Source organism: Halyomorpha halys, unplaced genomic scaffold, assembly GCF_000696795.3.
Source record: "Halyomorpha halys isolate HHAL.00 unplaced genomic scaffold, Hhal_1.1 Scaffold14.1, whole genome shotgun sequence".
Lineage (NCBI taxonomy): Eukaryota > Metazoa > Arthropoda > Insecta > Hemiptera > Pentatomidae > Halyomorpha > Halyomorpha halys.
In genome coordinates this window covers 370,136-380,668 of record NW_027115673.1, presented here as the reverse complement: position 1 = coordinate 380,668, position 10,533 = coordinate 370,136, and positions in this window count along the sequence as shown.

The following is a 10,533-nucleotide window of genomic DNA, read 5'->3' as shown; positions in this document are numbered from 1 at the left end:
ATTTACTAAATGTATTATAATGTACAGTTGTAAATAGCAATAAATAAATATTTAAAAAAAAGAAAATATTAACTCGTTAAAATCATTGTTTTTAAAGCCTATAACTTTTTTTTTTTTTGTAATTTATGTGGTTTAGTTAAAACTGCAGACAGGTGGACGTTTTTCCATTGTCCATGTACTATGAATTGTTTAAAAAGATATTTTTTTTGTATTTTTTATATATAAACACAATTCATTCATTCATTCATTCAATTAGTGAATTTTGGTTATAGAACCTTTTAATGGATGGAGGCTTTGTGGTATTCCCCTCGGCTCAGCTTGTATATTACTTCACTTATCTCTGCAACTCCGTCTTCGTGACTCAGCAGTTTTGCCATTATTAATGCTCCTCGCTACAACAGTAGACAATTATCATCGCTACCTGCCTTTGCGAGGCCTGCCAAGGCACTTCTTCCGAGGACGGCACGGAGCGGAATCCTTAATCAGGGAGCGGAGTTAGGGCGATATAGAAGAAACCTTAATGGATCAGTGCACACTTTATCCACCAGACAGTGCTTGAATGTCTAATTAGCAATTTGCATTTCGTACGAAGTTGTTACCTGACGTTTTACATAGGTTGTTCCGATCTATCGAAATAGCAATTCTTATTTGTTCGGAATACATCGATTATAGAACAAAAGATACATTCTTCTACATGCTTCTGACAACGGTTTAATTAAATTGTCTTCAACAGGCGGGACTCGATTCACAATTCTACCTTGGATTGGTAATTCGGCTGTCGTTTCTGAAAATATTTTATTCTCGGAATAGGGTTTTTTAAATTAACTTCTGATAGGTATCGAAGGCAGATGTAAAGCAAAATTTGAAAATTCAATCATGGCCCTTTGCAGTATCGGGTAGAATAAAATGAGAATGTTATTTATTAAAAGTAAAAAATTGGTTATACCTTTCCACCTCTTTTGATCAATTCTAAAAACTGAATAAATTAAAAAAAATAACAAGTGATTTTTAAAAAAAATTACGTTACCGGCTTTCTTAAGGGTTTTTAATAAATTTCCGAATGAATCTTAAGGAAATTTGTTTCCTTAAGAGAATGATGGTTAATATTTAGTTAGGGGATGTGATTCTTGGTTGATCGTAAAACATTTTTATATTGTAAAATATTTCATTTTGTCAGTTACCATACTTTACTAACAAATGCAACAATCACTTAAATAACTAACTTGAAAAAAAAAAAAATTTAAAATATAAAATACAGTGTGTATTATAGTCTTTAATATTTATAATATTATTTAATATTAAGGTGTAGGCCTGTGATGCGATGGCAAAATGATTAGTAATTTTTAAGAGGTGCTATAATGTCAAATGGAATGTGTGTGGATTTTCTTGTTTCTCCAGATTTTATTTTATTTTCTGTATCCGTTTGTTATATCATATTCTCTATTTTGAACTATTTTTATTTAGTTTTTAATGTGTTTATTTATTTAAAAATATAAATAATGTGTTTATTCAAACAACTGAGACACACATAAACAATGAAAAAAATATCCCCTGTCGAAACCTGTGTACAAGCTCAACAACACATAAATAGCAAAATTGTTAAAAAAAAAAGTTATATTCTTTAAACAAAAATCAGTTAGTGATTAAAAACAACAATGTAATATGAAGGTTTAAAGAAACAAAACTATAATATCAAACTTGTAACAAATTGTGATATGGCATTGAGTCCTCACATGGTAACCAACAGAGCTATTTCTAGTGTAGACCGTCGTATATAGTTGCAAGAAACTCTCCAATAGAGAGCCTTTTAATATATCGAATAATTGTTTTGGAGGGAAGGTCCGCTGCCCAAAATATTTTATTCTAATTTCAACATACTTTTGACAGCTTCTCAAGAGTGAATAGTATCTTCCTTTTCTTCAGAGTTATAATCGGACAGTTATTAATACTATCATGCATCGGAGGTTTTACATTTAAATTGATCAAAATTATCATTTAAGTCTGGCGTTTCTATTTCAACTGCATATAGATCGGAAATATTTTTCAAAATTACTTTGTATCTATTGACAGAATTTGAAGTATCTAGATTAACTCCATAATAATCCTCGAATTCCTGTAACTCCCAGTATCAATGGACATTCTTTTTTATCACCTCTAGAATATGAGGTAAGTGGAAACTCGGCATCTCCAGAACTTTTAAAATATAATTGAACTGTATTTTTAGCTATTCGAGTATATCTAGTCGATACTTGATTCTTGAGCTAAAATGTAATTAGGTGTATATTTGGAGAGGAGCAGTATTTAAAAAAAAACTTTGAATTTTATCTGGAACTAATTAACTTTCTGATAGTGCTCAAAACGTCTGCCCTGCATAAAATACCACTGCCCAATAGATTGATTTATACACTTCTAATTTACTGGTGTATGAGACGTTATTGCTAGCCATTAAATTATGCCAGGTGGAGATTAAACCAAATTTAGCTTGACTGATCCTTTCTGAAAAGTGATCAACTTTGGAGTAATTATTATCCCCAGATAGATATTTACTACCTCGACTGCGTTTCCTTCCAAACTTCACCACTCAAACCTGGATAGCCATCGCCCTCCGTTGTGGAAAAATCTAATTTTTTATTTAGCCAGGTTTATACTGTATGACCGCAATATACTTGTAAATGCTTATATTAGTATAAATCGTTCCTTGCCATTTATTATTTTTAGTTTAATTGTATTTGATTTTTTATTTTATTTTTATTTTTATTTATTACCAGAAGGTTATTAACTTTGAAAGATCTTTCCTCATTCCTATGGAATTCTATTCACTCCTTAGTTCTAATACCCTTCCAACCTTCAAATCCCGTATCTTCGACTACCTTCTGTTAACCCAATTCCGGAAAAATAACAATTGAAAGTTTTAAACATGGTTTATACATTGTCTGTGTTTAATGCTTCAGATTTTCTTTTATACTTGTAGATGTGTATATTGGAAGAAATTGTACCTTTTCATTTATTATTTTTAGTTTAATTGTATTTGGTTTTTATAATTTTTTTTTCTTTGTATTTACTATCAGAAGTTAGTCATCTTATGTTTTATGATATGACATATGGTTTTATTTTATTTGTCCTAATCTTATTTTATATATTCTGTAAATTATTGTTGTTCATTTTTATCTTTTCAAATTCATTGTCTTCATTACATTTTATGACGTTTTATAATTTCATTTTTATTTTGTATTTTGCTCTAAGGCTCTAAAGCCTAATTTTGACGCCTGTTATATTTTTCTAAAAGGAAAAAAAACAGAATAAATAAAGGATATTGTTATTGTAAGCAGATTCCACAGACGACTGTAATCCCCAGGTCATCATTCGCTGTAATTTTATAGGCGAGGAGGCATACAGTAATCACCTGATATTAACTCTCGCCATTTCTACCCTTCGCTAAGATATGTAAATCGTTGAAACCATTTATAATCCATAATTTTATAGAAGTTTCGTTCTACAATTTGTTGTTACATTTTCTCTCAATAATTTACTATGAAATGTACGCTTATCTACATTTACATATTACTTTTAGTAATTTAAAAACAAAAATATTCTTAAAAATTTTTCTTTTGAGGTTAATGACTTCCAATTTAATAAAATTTCTTTATTAAAATTTTCACCACGTGGTACAACGTTTCGGGACCACTGTCCCATATTTATGCACCTTAAACCTCATAATTTCTTTTAACAAATAATGTAACAATTTGTGCATCTTCACTACTCCTTAGCACAGCCATCACTCTAAGAAAGGAATTTTTTTTAAGAATCGGCACACCAAACTTCCTATAGAGATAATTCAGAAAAATATTATATTTTTTCCTTTTTTTTTTTAAAATAGTAAATTTAATTGATACCTATATATGGTCTGCCATACAGTTATAATTGATCAATGGTGCATTTTAAAGTACAAATACCAATTGTGCGATACAATGAGGTGATTTGAATTTAATTTTTTACATGTTTGAAGTTTTAAACTGTAGGGAATCTAAACAAATCTTACACATTAAACAGAACAAGTTATTCAAAATCCAATAAAAAAATATTGGATAAAGTAAGTTTAAAAATATAAAATTAAAACACAAATTATAAATAATGAAGAAATCTCATCAAATCACCTTTACTTTGCGTCGTAAACAGTATCCTTTAATAATGTTGCTCTTACCCCAGTCGAATTGATCTGCTACCTTGGACTACATTTGGACAAACAACTAACTTGGATCCTCACACAAGACTGAAAAGACAGGACACTCATCGGTACCAACTATTACAGCACTTACTACAGAAACGTTTGAATCTTTTAATCCATTACAAAAGTATCATCCACATGACTATAAGGTCTTTCTGGAAAACGGAGTTGAGCTTGGAGGCCCCACTAAACTTTCGAATCCCTTACTAGTACAATCTCGAATCCATCATAAAATCCTTAAGCTGTCTACTTTATCACAAATAAAATCATCCATAAAGACCTTAATGTTCTGTAGCGAGGGGAGAAAAAAAATCGACTACAATCCCCCTGAGCGCAGCACCTCTAGCCTCACCGAAGATCTCAAATTTATATATTATTGTATTTTATAAAAAAAATTATTTTTTTTTACATATTATTAATTTTTGTACATATTACTTAGAAAATTCGACAAAATAATAAATAAACGATTCCAAAATAACGCACGAAACTACCTCAAGCAGATAAGATAAGACCACTTCTCGGTCACCGCCGTATGCACTAGGCCTATAAATAAGAGTCTTAAAGAATCCCTAATTGACATATGATATATGTGCCAGAGGTCTAAGGTTTAGAACGCTCGGCTATCGTGTGGAGCTGTTTCTCTTATCATTTCACCATTATCTATTGTCTTTATTATTTTTTATTTTTATTTTTATTTTTATCTTCTATGCGATACAACACGAGGAGGCCCCTCACCTCCGGACTCAATTGCTCCTTGAATGGATAGCTCATATGTAAAATTAAATATAAGAGATAACCTTAAAATACCAAAGGTAGTAAAAGGTAAGACACAACACGAATTACTTTTCTTTTTTACACAGTAATGCACTTACTAATTCACATTTTATTTCTGTTTTAGAAGGTTCGGAAAAAAAAACCCCTAATTGACAAGGTCAAGATCAGTCCAATCCCCGGTACTCTTTTCCATCTACACGGCGGACATTGTCGGACACAATTACAGCAAAGCGACCATCCCAGCATATGCAGACGATATTGCCATCTATAGCAGCAGTGTCAATGCCGCTACAGCTCTGGACCACGCCGAAAGTGTATGTGAAGACATCACAGAGAAGCTGATGAATATCAACATAACGGTAAACCCAACCAAAACCGACTGTGTGGTATTTGCTCTGCAGAAGGGGAAGAAGTCCAGATTGCCTCGCTCCTTACGAGTGGGGAACACCACACTAGCGCCATCTAACTCCATCGTATATCTGGGAATCAAACTAGACCGCCACCTTACTCTATCCACTCATATCTACCACAAAGTAAAGGAAGTAAAAAGAAAAACCTACCGCCTCCATCACCTACTACTGTCACCTGCTCTCTCACTCCGTCTAAAATTACAAATTTATAAGAGCATACTACGTCCGGCTCTCCTATACGGTGCGCCGCTCTTCACTCACCTCCGGGAAGGAACACAGCGCCATCTTCAACGGTTCCAGGACACTGTGCTGCGGAAGATAGTGAGGTCTACATCACTGAGGAAGACTAAAGCACCTCAACTTCACGAGATCTTCGACCTACCGACTGTGCCCGAGTTTATACAACGGAGGGACATAAAGTTCTTCGATTCGCTGAAGACCAATATCAACCCGCTGTTCAACACACTATCGCCCGCTACAGCACCAATCAGATGGCAACAGTGCCACTAGTGACTTATCACAAACAGTGCAACAGACACTTTTTTGAACCTTAGTTTTAGTTTTTAGTTATAGTGTTTTAGTTATAGTGCAGTCACAACCCTCAAGTGTGTCCCAACACTTTTGACTCACTTCCATGTACTCTAATTCAGCCCATCTTATCACTCCAAACCCTCCTTAAAATGTAGCCCTCCTACAGTAAAAGGAGTAAAATCTGCCCATTATTAATATCATTAATATCATGCTGTTTCAGATTAAAAGGGGTTCTGAAAAAAACCCCCTAATTGATCACAGAAGAACACATTCAACAGCCTCTATTTGAGATAGTTTCGGCTTATAGCTGAACCTGTGTTCAAAATGGTTGTCAATTTTTCTCTTCTCTACCTGTTATCCCTTTGTAAGCTCCAGCGGCTAGCTATCCTCCGGGCTTGCATTCCTCTTTCACCTCTGTCGGAATAGTACCCGGCAGGACGAAGGAACCTTCCTGCATGACCCTGAAAGGTAGTTATCCTCCAGGTCTGCATTCCTCCCTCGTGTTTATCGGAATAGTACCCGGTAGGACGAGATATAACGAGTATAACCTGTTAGTCTCACCCTATGTAATCATCTTTCTTGTCAACTACCTTACCATTATAAGCTGAACACGCATTGTCGAAGCCTTCAGGGCAAGCAGAATAAACAAGAAAATAGCCCTCCTCGACAGTTCCATATATAACCGAACTAGCCCGAACCTGATATCATTGCTTCAAGTATCAACTCCCTAACCACCCAAACCCGCTGGTTTCGAACCTTTCTTCCTTTTCCATTCCTGACAAAAACAAGAGTGCCTCCAGACCTTCGATTGTAGAAATATAATCAGAGTGCTATCAATGGATAGTTTCTACACGCCTATATCCCACCATTATGTATTCACACGGAATTTACTTGATGTCTTTTAGGTAAATACACTTGTAAATGTCAATAATTAAATTTAAAAAATAATGAAGGAATAAACAATTGATTTACTGAATTAAAAAATAATATTTAGTCTGCTGCTTTTTTATTGAACGGGTTATCGGAAAGGAGACAAAGAAAGGAAATAAATTACATTAACAAGATATCTAAAGTTTTGATGTACCGAGGATAGATTTTTATTCATTTCATACAAAACATCTTGTATGACCTCTAACTTTCTGTACTTACAGTTCCAGAAATAGCTACAGACAGGAGTTGTATGGCGTATTATATCTTTACTTCAAAGTGTAGGAAAGAAAACTCAGAAACATCCGGAGGTACAGTTCTAAATCAGACACCCACCTACGTAATCCTCCACGCCTCAGTAGCTACGCCTGCACACAAGTAAAATGATTCAATTACTGGAAGTAAAATATCCCTTCTATATAAGATAAATATAGCATTGGAAGAATCAATATATAAAATAAGAATCGAATACTATTTTCAGCATTTACGCAAAGAACTAAATAACTCAAACTAAAAAGGTCTCCACTTAAAAACATTAAAATTGTTTTCAGTACATCTAATCTTGGATTGAGGACTTATTGAGTGTAGAAGGAAAATTTATATTTCTTGCGTCAGCTTAATCTTACTTCCTCTTCCATTCCTGACAATCCTCCGAGGTGCCAGAAAAGAAGATAGCCACAAGACTTGCTAAAATTATCAGTTTTTACATAAAAACCATTTATTTCTTTTTAGTTTTTCATCTTTTGACACATTTTTTCCATTTCGAATCCCACTCAAATCATTAAAGTTATTTGTTTTCACAAATAGTACTTCGTGGAAATACTAGTCATTAGTGTATGGCACTTATTTGAGCTTTTAGTCTGAGTTTTACTCTTTAGAGATGTTTTTATTTTATTTAAAAATTAATTGTTGTCTTATGGAACTTTGTTCCCTTAATTCTGATTTATAGTTAATAATTTAAAAATTTATAATATACACTAGTTGAAACTAATTTAATTTCATAAGAATCGAATAATATTTTCAGCATTTATGCAAAGAACTGAATAACTCAAACTAAAAAGGTCTCCACTTAAAAACATTAAAATTGTTTTCAGTACATCTAATCTTGGATTGAGGACTTATTGAGTGTAGAAGGAAAATTTATATTTCTTGCGTCAGCTAAATCTTATGAATAATGACTGACTTTTGAAAAAAAATATTTTAAATAATATACAGTGTGGTACAGAACAATGAAAACTTAAACAAGTATAGTAGCAGCCTATAGGTACCATGGCAATTACCAGCTATTTATAATACAAAGACAGAATAAAATACCAGAAAAATTAACATATCCAATTCTAAATAGCCATACCTTAGACCAATTATTAATCCATCCATATTATCATAACTTAGCTATCCGATAAAAGCGACAATTTTATTTGAGGAGGTTGAAAAAAATTACAAAGCTTAGTAAGAACTTTGCAGAAATCAAGATTGTATTTAATAGAAAAATTGCAAAACAATATGTATTGTTTATTACAAATAATCAGAATGATCACATCAATATTGCAATGATCACATTAAACCATCATTACTCAAAACTAAAACTATGTGAGAAAGAAGTTACTTATAGTTAATACAAATAGTAACGAATATGACAATACTACTAATTATCTATAACTATAGCATGGAAAAACAAACATAAATATGATTTTGACAATACAATAATTTTGCATAAAGAAAATAATTTGTTCAAAAGAAAAATACTCAAGTCTATTTATATATCATAAAATATATTAATTATTCAGTGAATTTTAAAACCAAATTTTGCACTAACACTGTGTAGAAATTTTCAGCAAAATTAATTTTTGAATAATATGATTAAATCTTATGTCCCATATCACAGCCTTCGAAGAATGGAGTCATAATTGAAGGATTAAAATAAATCCCATCAAATCACCTATACCCTTTGTCGCAAACCTACCGACTGCCCTACAGTCACTTTTAACAATTCTACTGTATTGTATACTGGACTACATATGGACAAACGACTAACCTGGAATCCTCACACAAGACTGAAAAGACAGGAAACTGCACATCGATTTGGACTATTACAGCACTTACAGGACAAACGGTCTAAACTTTCAATTCATTACAAAAGACTGATCTCCATGACTGTAATAAGGTCAATCTGGACATACGGAGTTGAGCTTTGGTGCTCCACTAAACCTTCGAATTCCTCTCGTATCCAATCCTAATCATACATAAAGACCTTAATGTTCCCCATGTAACCGATCTAGCCCGAAGCAGGTATCATTCCTTCCCTTATGAACCGAGGTGCCTGAAAAGAAGATGGCCACAAGACCTGCTGAAATTAGCAGTTTTTACATAAAAAATTCATTAGAGTGCTACCATTAATTTCTTTTTAGTTTTTCATATTTTGACACATTTTTTTCCATTTCAAATCCCAGTCACATTATTATAGTTATTTGTTTTCACAAATAGTACTTCGTGGAAATACTAGTCATTAGTGTATGACACTTCTTCTTTGAGCTTTTATTCTGAGTTTTAATCTTTAGAGATGTCTGTGGATTGTCAATTTTTTATTTTGTTTAAAAATTAATTGTAGTCTTAAGGAACTTTGTTCCCTTAATTCTGATTTATAGTTAATAATTTAAAAATTTATAATATACACTAGTTGAAAGTAATTTAATTTCGCTATCCTGATTAGTGTGATCGCGAAACTAAATTACTTTTGGAATCTTTCCTCTAATTTAAACTTCAGGAAACTGCACGTCGATACCGACTATTACAACACTTACTACACAAATGGTCTAAACTTCCATTCCATTACAAAAGATTTATTTATTTAATACCAAATCGGCCTGGTGGGCCTTACATGGTTAATGTAAGAGGTACATTTATTTTTTTTTGAACAATTGATTATGTGGGGTATAGTCTCATACAAAAGACACCCCTAACTATATACAATGTTATCAATTAAAGAAAAAAGATAAAATAAATAGATTAAAATAATACAACGTATTCAATGTACAAAACAACGCTCCAAAACCTACAGAGCTACTGAACTCCACCTTCAGGGGGATTGTCCGGGGAACTTCATTGCAGAATGCCAAAAACAACATCATCCACCAAGAACCTCAGCTTCCTTCTGTGCCGGAGGCACATTTTATACTTTGATGGACTGAAGGCCTGTGTCAAACCGCTATTCGGGGAAATCGCCTCTACAACAAGTCCGGGGAGTTGGCAAAGCAAGGTACCCTTGGTTGACGTCCTCGCCGAGGGAAGGACTTCGGGCTCTGCTATCTGATGTCTTCACACCATCACCACCATTAGCTGGAATGGTCCCTCTCTATTATTTTAAGTCCCCTGGCTATCATAAAACAATTGTAAATCCGCCTTCAGTGGGCCCTGTAAACCCTTCTTAAATTGCCATGCGGCAACACAAGAATGATTTCATGTATATATATATATATAATACTTCATGTATATATAAGTTATAATACGGCAAGGCGTATTGTCCGCCTTAATACTCCCTACCCATGTAAATAAACACCAAGAATATATATAAGGAGCATTGAGAGAGCAAATAAAACAGTGTTATTCCTGTAGTATTGCGTACCGTTATTCTGCCCAACTTCCTACTTTTTTTAATATTATTCCTCC